Genomic DNA, 12,924 nt, shown 5'->3' with positions numbered 1-12,924 from the left:
AAAATTGCTAATTTCAAAAACAAGATTATATAAATCTTTTCATGTTTTATGATACACAATTAAATTTTACATGGGATATGAATACATTATAACCTATTTGACATAATGAAGTTAGTCAATATTTCCTGTTTCTCTGCCTCATGGCTTTCTCTGAAGCCTAGGGAGATAGATCAATTTTTACCTGTTAGTGGGGCCTAAAAGTGCAGGTAAATTAATGTTTATAGAACAATGCTTAAGCAATTGAGTATGTGACATTGGCAAGAAACACCACAGATTGGATATTTTCCTGCTTATAGGAGTAAGACAGAGTTAGAGAAGAATTCAGGCAAGAAGCATTAATGGAAACTTAGGAGAAACAAACAGCAAGATCCAACAATTTTAAGTCAGGATCATGGTATTTTAGCTATTGGGATACACTTTGAGCAGGTACAGATTCTTCTGAGCAGGCTTTCCTAAAACTTTTCATTTAAGACAAGTTGGTTTTAATGTTGGGGGATAAAGCCTGTGTAGATGATTGGTTTTGGAGTCCAGTTTATTCCATGATCTTGATTGTTTCAGGGATTCCAGAAAATACACTAACTAGACATTTTCTCATGTCATAATAAGTTGTCAAGATTAGAAATTGATTTTGTGTTGCATATTGTCCAGGACTAAGGAATTCATTGGAACAGAGAACATTCAGCGCTAAAGTAAGTATGAACAAGGCCAAGCAGGAAGGTTGGTCAACCTACTATTAGGTGCCACTGCAGAGGGATGAGAGAATAGCTGACATTTTGCTTTTGAGAACTATTTATTGATGTTATTTAACCTCATCTGTGTCTCCCTGATTTGGGTGAAGAAGACTTATGCTGTCATACAACTGTATAAAAAGAAAGAGTTTAGGCGAGGAAATCATGAGCCATGATTCATCCAGAACATGAGCAAAACATAAAAGATGAATTGGATTTTGAGAAATGTCTATATAACCTGCCAGTCTAGACAAGAGTCAGGTCCAATAAATCATCCTGTCTCCATCAGTAAAATTCTAAGTTATTCTTGGTGCAACTTCTACTGACAATTAGATTCTTGGTACAACCAAGAAAGTAACACCAGATAGCAAAAAAAAAAAAAAAAAAAAAAAAAGTGATAAGAAAGTAGAATTGAGAAGTATTTTTCCTTGAGAACCAAACTTGAGAGCATTAAAATAAAAAGTCAAGACTGTCAATCAAATAATACTTTTTGTTTTCTCAAGTGGGTAAAGGTTAAGCAATTTAGTTGACGAATTATTTGCCTTTATACCCATGAATATTTTCCAGGGTAGGAAAGACATTGGGGAAAAGCCTTCATGATACCAACTATGCTAATAGAGAAGTTCTTTGGTTTGTTTTATCAGCTTGATTTATTAGTATGCATGCCTGCATGGAGGTGGCAAAAACATGATCAAATTTGATATATACATTCAAAATTCTCCCAGAGTTTTCCTGGTCAGAGATTTGGTAAGGCAGATGTAACACAGTATTTCTATCTAAATTGTGCTCTGCTAAATTCTTTGTGATTAATTGCACTCAGCTTATCTTCCTTCAAGGACACTGAAACAAAGAAAGAGGAAGCAAAAATTCAGAGAGAATATCTGTTTTCCCAGGACATATTTATGAGAAAACATAAACGTTTGGAAATATAGCAATTTAAAGGTCAACTACTTTATATTCTTTGTAGTTAATATTTTGTTTTAAGAAATAGTTTGGTTCATCATAGAAGACATTTTGGACTAAAATAATGAACTGTTGCTCTTTGGAGGTAGAAAATGATATCTAGACTGTTGTGGGAATTAATCATTAAGTTGACTCTGTTTAATTGAAACAAGGACTTTAGAGTGTAACTTTTGGGGTTTGAAGACAGTTTCCTTTTTCAAACTCACTCTTCCTCTCAACAGTCACCCAATATCTGTAGGCAACATCTGAGGGCCTTCAGTTATTTAGCTACTGCTATTTTGTGAGGAATAAGAGTAAACTACAGGCTATGTGGACTGCCAGCCCACAAGGTTGGGACTAGGGATTTGTACCTTGAGTGCATTAACACTTGGGCCATGAAGTCTGCAGCCCATCCTGTTTTCCATGAGAATCAGAAACAGCAACAAAAGCAAGAACCTCAGTAGAAGAGTCAAGGAGACCCCATTTGACCTTTGACATGAGCTGCTGCCAATCATGTGCAGCTAAACCTTAAATAGCTAAGCTGTCCTAAAGAGGGCAGCATTTCTGATCAAGTTCTGCCTGTTGGCAGGGGCAGAGATTATTACTGAGAGAGCAGAGGTATTGTCAGGGATTCCTAGTCCATTCCTAGTCCATTCCAGCATTGAATGATGGGTGGGCTCGGATGCTGTGGAGATGAGTGGTGAACCCATCAGCTGGCAGAGGGCAGTGTGGTATCCTTTTTGGTGAAGAGGAACTTGGACCCGGAGAATGCTGGTTTGGAAAAAAAAATTCTCAGCAGGGGTTGTTTGAAAATATAAATTGAAGGGAACGAGGGATGTAGGTCATTGTGGGGCTTTGTATTGCTGTTGCTTTTCTTGGTTGTGTGGCAGGGTGAGAGGCTTTGTCCCTCTACTTTTTTGTTTCTTCCTCATTTTTGATGGAAAGGGAGTTTAGTGTAATTATGAATTGGGGTTATTTTGAAAGACAGTAGCAGTAAGAGCAGTATTTTTTCTTGTTGATTGTCTACTCAGAGAATGAAAGATGTGTCATTTTGTGATTCTCAAGACAGGACCAAGGGAGAGTTGTCCCAGCCTTGGCCACAAGGGTCAATCTGTATTTGGGGTAAAAATGGGAGTTCATAACTCACTTGAAACTATTGTTCGAAGTATGATATGTCAAGAGCTTTGTAATGTTGTGAACAACCAATAAAAAAAAAATACATGAAAAAAAGAAGGAAAAAAAATGCAGGAAGGAGCCAAGATCCTGGAGGGAGGACAAAAGAGAAGTAAAAGGGAAGGAGAACTTGTTGGGAGTTGTGAACCTGGTTCCTTGAGGACTGGAATGGGACTCTGTGGAAACAGTAAAATAACAGTCTTCAGCACCGGACTTGTATGTGATTAATGAGTTTTCACCTGGTACTGTGTTACACCTCTGCCCACTCTCAGATTTGCACTTGAGAGAAAAGGTAAAGAGGATTTTATCTTCTTTTCCTCTCCCTTTTCCTTTTTTCCTTCTGCTGCCTTGTGTTTTGTGTTCTAAGAAATGGGTGCCCCATGTCCTGGTATATTTCATGGAGAATGTTCATGACTTTTGGAAGAGAAGTGGTAATGAAAAGAATTGTGATGTTTGTGAATAACGCTTTTGTCTCATGAGTGCATCTAGCACAAGGACCACAGAAATCCTAGTCAAGATTTGTTTTAATAAAAGTGTTTGAACATTAAAGGAAACGAGTAGCCACAACACATAAAAGGCAAGCACAAATGTGGTACATTTCAATTTCATAACCATCACATTTTCAAAGTCATGTATTAAAAAGTCCTTTTGTCAGCTGAAATTTTTATCTACTCCTCAATTTAGAACTGTTCTGACACACATTTTTTTTTTCAGATTTAATCCTTTTCTCTTTCAAGATGAATCCATTCCCTTCTAATGTGCCTATAGGGTTGTTTGAGCATCTTTCTCATGTTTCTGCTTTTAATGAATTATTATGCTATTTACTGTCCATTCAGCTACGAGTGGGCTCCAGAGAGCAGAAGCCCTAAGTACTCGACATGGGCGCATAATGGAAAGAGATAAAATGCATTTAGGGCTTCTCCTCTCTACATTCTAAGCCCTCTCTCTGCAACTCTTACTTTCCTGAACAAGTCCTCTTAGCTCTCAATAAGTCCTTCCCTAGGCCTGCTTCCAGAGGGACAGAAGACTCATTAATGGGTCAAAGGAACTCACCTTTGGGGCCCCACTCACAATCCTAGCTCCCCATCACCTTAAGGAACTCTTCACCTTTTACATTCCTTACCACCCCCCCACCCCCCTCACCTTTTATCTCTACAGGTTTCCCTGGTGGAAGATCCCAGTCTTACTTTCCACATGTGCTCACCTTTAAACCCTGCTACTCTCCTCCCCACTCCTCAGGACTCTTCCGCTTCTTCTCCTCTTACCCATTCATGCACTGAAACTCTAGAGGATCTTCTTTCAATCCCTCCCACCTACAGGAAGGCCTCTTGCTCCAGGCAACATACACGTGGTTCGAAGGGTATGCTGTAGTCTCTCTAACCTGGGTTGTGGAAAGGGCTCCCCTCCCCAATAAGACATCCTTGTTGCCCTCATCAGAGCCTTCACTTTGGCAAAGGGAGCTTCCCTCAGTATCTACACTGACTGTAAATATGCCTTCCACATTCTTTTCTCCCACTCTGCTATTTGGAAGGAGCTGGATTCCTTCCCACCAAGGGAACTTCAATTACGAATGCCCCCTTTATCTCCGATCTCCTTCAGGCCTCAAAGCTTCCCACTGCCATTGGAATCTCACATCGTAAATCCCACCTGACAGTCGTCTCCTCTGTGACACTTGACAACAACAAGGCAGACTGAGGTGAGGGCCACTGCTCACCAATAGCCTACTCCACCTAGAGCCCTCCCCCACCATAGACTCTTCCCCATCTGACACTTAACAGATTCTCACCTTCTTTCACAAACTCTTTCACTCTAACACCACATTTTAAAACAATTTCTCACTGCCCACCTTAAATTCTCTCCAGAGGACCTACAATTTCTCTGTACTCTCTCTGCCTCCTGTGAAAACTGCCAAAAAACCAATCCCTCCTCCAATCGCTGCCCACCTGCTTTCCCTTTGCACCAGGCAAGAGGACATCTCCCTTGCTCTGATTGGCAGCTGGATTTCATCCACATGCCCGTGGTCAAGTGGTACAAATTTCTCTTGATACTTGTGGATACCTTCTTGGGATGGGTTGAGGCTTTTCCTGCCAACAATAAATGTGCCCCTATGGTGGTCAGCATCCTCATGGAACACATTCTTCTCCGATTCAGCCTCCCTTCCTCGATCCAGTCTGACAATAGTCCTGATCTCTTGAATTACATTTAGATTGGACTAAACTCCTTCACTTGGCTCCTCTCCCAAAGAAGCCACTCAACATCTCCCCTTTTGAGCTTCTATATGAATGGTCTATCTCCCTGCTCAGCTCTCCACCCTCTGATCTCCACTACCTCTTGCTCCTCATCTTTTCTGGCTCCTTCTTGCATACATTAGGAAACTTCTTTGGCGATACAGCAATGCTGTTCTGGCAAAGCCTAGTTCTGCCTCTTCCCCTTCTCCTGCCCCGTCTCCTGGCCACCTGGTACCTTTTAACCCCCCAACAGGCCTTTCCCCACTTCTCAACTTTCTGCAAAAGGGACTAGACCCTATCAGGTCATTCTTACCACTCCCTCAGCAGCCTGTCTTATTGGGTTCATAACTCCAATTTAAAACAGTTTTCTCTGCCTTTCTATACAGTGACACCCACAGGCCCTCTCAAGCTACATTTCTTCAAGGCTGGAACCCCAATCTTCCTTCCATCTCTGAGAACCATGAGGACCCTGCAGAACAATGACTTCTGTTACAGGACTTCCAACCCCTCACCAAAATTGTGCTGTTGGGAGTCAGCACTGCCCAGCACCTCCTTACCATCACTATTGCCTCAATGACACCCTGAACCCCTAATAAGGGTCCAGACGCCACCTCTTCCCAGCAGGAAGAAGCTACAGAAGATTGATCTACGCCCTTGTCCCTTAAGGGGTCCAATAACAAACAAAAAAGGGGGGGGATGTGAGGTTCTTGCTTGGCATCTGGATGGCCATTTTAAGGGACAGCCACCATCTTAAGAAAAAAAATTTTGCTTTCCTGCCCTTTCTGAGAAAGGTTCACCACCCCCTCATACTAACACCACCCTTAACTGTCTGCATTAGGACCCCGCCCCCCAGCTCTAATCCCTGAGCCTGCCCCATAAAAGTTGAGCAACCCAAGCCTGTGTTTCCTCTCTCTGTCTATGGAGAGATGGCCTTTATTTGTCAGCTCTGACAAACTCTCGTGGGGATCTCTGCCTGATCTGCCTTTCATTTCTCCCTCACCCGTCTCCTGGTTCCTCACTTTCCTTTCAGTTTGGATGTTAGGTATCTCCTCAAAAGCTCATGGGTTACTCAATGTAGCAATACTCAGAGGAGACAGGATGATTAGATTATAAATGCTATAACCTCATCAGTGTATTAATCCACTTGATGGGTTAATAATTTGAAAGGATACTCCTCTGGGTGGTAACTGTAGGAAGGAGGGGCATGGCTGGAGGAAGCAGGTCACTAGAGGCACGCCTTTTTGTTTCTGGCTTTTCTTTCTCTCCTTCCTGGCTGCCAAGAGCTGAGCAGGGCTTCTTTGCCACACCTTCACAGTATTGTTCCACATTCCCCCAGGCTCAGAGTTCCATCAATCTGGTGGCTGATAGCTCTTTGGCTGATACAATTGTTACTTTGTAGAGAATTGACTCCCAAAAGCAAACACCCATGGCATGGAGGCTACTTTTAATAATGTGATGGGCTTTAAATTGTTTTCCAGATATATGTGTCCTCTAAAAGAGTGGCTCTTGATCTTGGCTATTCATTAGAATCACCTGAGAGCTAATACAAATTCTCATGTTCAGGCCAATCACAAAGACATCTGTAAAGGTGATGCCTCATGCTCAGTATTTTAAAATTCCCTGTGATTACATTTTTTTTTCAGGCAAATATAGGAATTGCTCCAGTAGGAAGTAGTTGTGGCTCTTCTCAAGAAAGATACTCCTCAGAAACAATCCTTTGCCAGAGATCCTGCTATGCTTTGTGTCTTTAAAAAAATTATTTTTTAGTTGTAGTTGGACATAATACCTTTATTTTATTTATTTATTTTTATGTAGTGCTGAGGATCAAACCCAGGGCTTTGTACTTTCTAGGCAAGTGCTCTACCACTGAGCCACAACCCCAGCCCTGCTTTGTATCTTAATGTTCCCTAAAGGCCTACATGTTAAAGGGTTGGTCCCCAAGGTAGCACTTTTGGGAGGTGGTGAAATCTTTAGGAGGTGGGGCCTAATGGGAGGAAGTTAGGTCATTTAGGGGGATGCCTACAAAGAAGATTACGTAACCCTGGCTCATCTTCTTCTTCTCTCTTTTTCCCCTTCTTTTATTGATGTGAGTTTTGCCTCTCTGTGAGTTCCCCACAATTGCCAGTCAGCAAGCCTACCAGAGGCCTAAAAGCAAACAGGTCTGTCTGATCATGGATTGGAACCTGCAAACATGGGAGCTAAGATGAACTTTCTCTTCTAATAAGTTGATTGTTCCAGGCATTTTCTATAGTGACAACATTTGATTAACAAGATCTTAAGGGTCCCTAGTATCATATTACTGTAAGACTAGGATCACATATTTTAAAATATTGGACATACAGATGTTTCGGTACTTTCCAGGTTTGTTGCTGACCCTACTGGGGAAAAACACAGCACTTCCAAGCATCATAAAATTTATGGTATTAGCCATATATGCTCCTTATCAGTTATTCAAAATAAATTTTTGTCCATTTATAAGTCATCTAAATTTCATACTCCATTCTTGGGTGTCTCACTTTACATTTTATTGTTTATTAGTATCACTAGCGGAAGATGGTGTGGCACAGGAAATATAGTGATTAACTGGCAAGGTCAGGGATATTAAAAAGAGATTTTAATATCTCATATAACTAACTTTATCCATATAAGATTTTAAAAATATTTAAAATCTTCAACTATGGATATTACACATTTTATAGAAACACATGTGCACATTTTAAGAAATCCAAAGAATGTAGTGTTTAAAAGTGACAAAGAAATATATTGTTCTCCCGTTTAGAAATAATAACCAGAAATATCTCAAATATTTCTTTATGTATATATATATATATATATATATATATATATATATATATAGATACAAAGAGTAGGTAGAGTTTTAAAAATAAAATAGGATCTTATTATATATGATATTTTAAATATTTAAATGACATTTAATTTTACTGAAGTTCATGAAGAAAACAAAATTTAATATAACTGAGGACTTTTTTTTTCGTTTTGTTTGGAACAAGAGATTGAACCCATGGGTGCTTAACCACTGAGCCACATCCCCAGCCCTTTTTAATGTATTTTGAGACAGGGATTTGTTTAGTCGCCTAGGGCCTTACTAAGTTGCTGAGGCAGGCTTTGAACTTTTGATCCTCCTTCCTCTGCCTCCTGAGCTACTGGAATATCATAATAAGGACATTTTTGAACTTCTGAGGTACAATTTGTTACTTAAAAAACCTCCTTTAAACTTCAGAAAAGACAGTATGAAAACAAGATAAGACTCTGGTGTCAGTATATTCCAATTATATAGATAATGAATTGCCTTCATGAAGAGGAATATGAAGGATTAATACTTTTAAATTTTCCTCCCACTTTCTTGTAACAACCCACTGATGAATTTTACTTACAGTTGTACATTGTTAGTTTATTATATTTATATTTCAGATGTGCAACCACAATCTCTAGTTGTTTAATATTAGTTCTCTTTTTCTATGTTTTCTCCATCAATTATCAAGAAAGTTTCATAAAATTAGGGAATGCATGTCTTGTTAACCACTACATTTCAACACCTACCTAAAGATAATACTAGCATAGTACTTTTTTTAAAAAAATAAATAGAATTCCTGAGATATTTATAATTTCATAATTTATTTATTTCTTGGTTAGCTGGGATTATGGTTGAGTAGCGTTTTTGTTGGAGGTAGTAGAGTTGTTTGTTTAGTTTTTGCTTTTTAAGAAAGGGTTCTATTAGTATATTCTTTGATTACTTTCAGTTTAAAATTGTTTCCCATTTTTGTTTATAATATTTCCACATGTATTTATTTATTTACTTATTAGATCCTGGGGTTTGAACCCAGTGGTGCTATACCACTAAACTCAAATTTTTAAATTTGAGACAGGTTCTCACTGTTGAGTGTTTCACTAAATTGCTGAGACTGACATCAAACTTGTGATCCTCATGCTTCAGCCTCCTGAGTTGCTTGGATTATAGGCTGTATCACTGCACCCGGATCCCCACATGCTTTTAGATATATTTCTACCATTGAAGTTGTAATGAAGAAGTCTGAGACTCCTGGTTATCACCCCTTTGCAAAAAGCATTTTTGCATTTTTGTTTGTTTGTTGTTCTGCCCAGAGTATTCTTTATTCAAATAACCAAGTGTTGTTTCTTTTTTATCTTTTTTCTTCAGTGGTGGTTGCTCTGTGTTAAGAGTTTTATTCAACAAAATTTGCTGTTTTGATCTGTGAATTCAGATCTTCTTTGATTTCTGTGTTCTTTTTTACTCCCAGTCCCACTTTGAGAGAGTCTCCACTTTTTAAAGATATTAAAGATAATTATTTTAGTCAGTTAAGTTTACTTTAAAAAGTGCCATAAACTAGGTGGACTTTACAAATAGCAGAAATTCACCTCTCATGGTTTTGGAAGCTGGGAAGTCCAAGATCATAGCACCAGGGGATTTAGAGTCTGGTTCATGATGAAGCTTGCTTGCTGTGTCCTCACTTGGGGGAGGAGCTCTTCTAAGATTAAGATTAGGATTAAGCCCTAATCCCATGCATAGGGCTCTGTTCTCATCACCTAATTACCTTCCAAAGACCCTACTTTGGGATTAGCATTTCAACCTATGAATTTTAGGGGGACATTAACATTTAATCTGCGGCACAGACTCCTTCTGCCTGACCTTGCTAAACTTCATCTCTCCAGTTGCTAGGATCCCTGCATTTTTAATATCTCATTAGGGTTATTGCAGTTCTTCCTCAGTGCCATTAACACGACTTTCCGTAGTTACTTTTTTTGTTCCTCCCTGCTCATATTTGTTTAGAAGCACCAAAATGTTCACATTGTCATTATCAGTTTATTTCATTAGCTTGACAATTTACTTCAATTTTGTTCTGTAATTTTGCCATCTTGTCTTTGCCTACTTGTTTACTAAATTTATATTCTTATTAGGTTCTTTCCATGGTCCCAAATAAATTTAGAAATCCCTTCCTATTTCCTGAGTTATGCTGTGTTCTAGGCTGCATTTTGTGTCCCTCATTTCTGTCCCTGTCTGTCTTGTGTGGTGTTGTAGTAAGCTCATATGTCGCAGGCAGTATGCTTATCTAACAGCTAGAGTGTTTTTATCTTTTTTTAGTTGGCATGAATAATTCCCCCCAGACTTGTCTTTCATCTTGTGTAGTATACATACCTCTCAGCTCAATCTTTGGGGCTGCTTTCAATTTACAAATGATGATTATTGTCATTTTTGCTCATGAGGGAGGTAAAGCTTGGTTATCAAGGTATCAAGAATATTGGACTGGGGACTGCAAATTTGTTTTTCCTGAGAGTGTTCTGAATTTTGCCTTTCAAGAGACAAACACAAATGATATTTTATAATAGGGCCACTGACCCAACCAGGATGTAATCCGTGGCTGTGCGATTGTGGCATTCCTCTAGATTCACAGAGGAGCCCTGCTTCCATTCAGGTGTCACAGTGTTACCTAGAGGTTTCTTTCTGAAGGGATTTCCCTACTCTCTGAAGGGAGGCCTAATCCATGCCTAATCCTGTATCCAAAAGAAGTCTTCTCAACTGGAGAACCTAACTTGAATTCCTATAATTTTATCAATGACTTTCCTTCTATTTTTTTCTTGTTGAAATATTTAAGGGCAGAGTATGTTTAGAAAACAGAATGGATGCCACTGGAAACATTCATTGGTGTCTTTCAATACCACTTTTCAAAGTTGAAGCATAAAGTCATTTTCTTTCTATGGTATGGTTACTGTCCTGTGTAATTTTACTCAGTTCCAAAGCCTAAAGTTACCAGATTTGTGCTAATGAGTCCCAAATTTATACCTGCCGCAGTCTGGCTGGGCACAAAATCACGAGCCACTCAAGCAGGAACTTTATTTTTGAAACTGCCGCCAATGCCCTGTATGCTCCTGGGAAACTTGCCTACTGACACACGCAGAGTTCTCCTGGACCCCAGCAGGAAGTCCCTCCTCTGGAATTCCCTCCTACCACACTTCTCCAACCAATGGGAACTCTCCAGGAGTCCCTTAGCAGGCGGAGGTGGACAGCAGGGGTCTAATATCCATAAGAATGCAGATCTTATCATAATCATGTCATCTCAATGGCTTGCTGGCTTCACCTTTCAACCAAAAATGCCATGCATCATACTACTTGGCTATGGCTCTTAGCACATACCTATACTCAAGTCCTCACCCCTGAACTCCAGATATGTCAGACAAAGGCATCTTAAGTCTGACATATTCCAGCTGACTGTCTCCTTGGGCAGTGATCTTCCCCATAATAGTAAGAGTTCCATTCTTCCAGTTACTCAGGTTGATTATCTTTGTGTCAAAGAATGCTTCTTTTTCTCTCATTCTGTATCCTACTCGTCAACAAATTTTGTTGGCATTGAATTCAAAATATAATCAGAATCTAATCACTTCTCACTAAGAAGTGAGCACCTATTCTCAAACCATTTTCATTGAAATCGTTGCAGTACCCTCTCACCTGATATCTCTGGTTCTGTATTAGGGAAATAGCTTCAGAGTCAGCCTCTTACATGATGGAAATTTGAGGTCACTTCTCTCAACATCTCCCTTCTCTTCCCATGTGATTCAGCATAAGAGCCTTATAGGTACCTACCAGGCCCTGTGTGATATGACACCCTCTTCTCTCTCTGTCCCTGTTGCTTGCCACTTTCTTGGATTTAACATGCCCTGGCTGTAGTCACTTGATAGTCTAGTAATGTTCCCAGTGAAGGGATGGTGTACTCACTGTTTTTAGTTCCTTCAAAGCATTTCCTCCAAATATTTACATGAACCTCCCCCTCACTTTCTTCATATCTTTATTCAAATGGATCTTCTCAGTGAGGTCTTTCCTAGCCACCATACTTAAAACACCAAAATTCCACCCCAACACTTTATATTCTTCTTTACATACTACATCAACTCTTTAGTAATTATCTAACATTTTACATATTTAATTTGTTTGTTTATTTTTTCCTCCACTGGAATGTGACTCCCTACAGAGGTAAGCATTTTAGCCCATGTTGCTCACTTTGGCATTCCCCAAATCCAAAATGGTACTTGACATGAAGTAAGTGCTCACTACATTTTTGTTAGTAAATGACTGAATTTTAGAATTAACTGATGTAACATATGGAAGAATTCACTATAGTTACACATCACAGTATAGAGATGTTGGCAATCATAATCATATAATATAAACATTCTATTTCCAGTCATAGGAGGAACAATCTTGTAACTGAGACCAAGTAATAAAGAAAGTATAAGGTTCATGTATCACCAGTTTCACTCACCAGAAAGCTGATAAATAGGTGAAGAATAACTGAGTCAACTTTAGGAAAAAGAGAAATCAGAAGCCCATCATTGGTGTTGATCTTTCTCTCTGGGGGCATTTTTCCACTTTGAGAAGAGACCCCTCGGGGATAAAGCATTTCCAAGTCAATATTGAGAAATTTGATAGAGAACTGGAAAATACAAAAAGCTATCAAGAATACATGAAAACAGAACCAAATGAAAATTTGAGTTTCAAAAGGTAGGGACTAAAGATATAAACTCACCAGATTGGATTAAAAGCAGATTCAACATAGCTCCTGAGATATAATGAACCAGAAGTCATGTCAGAAGAAAATACTCAGAACACCAAGAGAACAATAGGAACTCATTAATTGCTGATGAAATGCAGTAGTACAGCTGTTCAGTAAATGGCACTCACCAGTCAACCCAGCTGTGATTGGTATTTTCTGTTTTAGAAAGTTATTAACTAATGTCTCAATTGTTTTAATCAGAAAAGATCTGTTCAGATTGCTCATTTCTCTATGTGTGAGCCTTGCCAATTTATGTTTCAAAAACTGATG

This window comes from Ictidomys tridecemlineatus, chromosome 9 (assembly GCF_052094955.1).
Source record: "Ictidomys tridecemlineatus isolate mIctTri1 chromosome 9, mIctTri1.hap1, whole genome shotgun sequence".
Lineage (NCBI taxonomy): Eukaryota > Metazoa > Chordata > Mammalia > Rodentia > Sciuridae > Ictidomys > Ictidomys tridecemlineatus.
Note: the sequence above shows the minus strand (reverse complement) of the source record.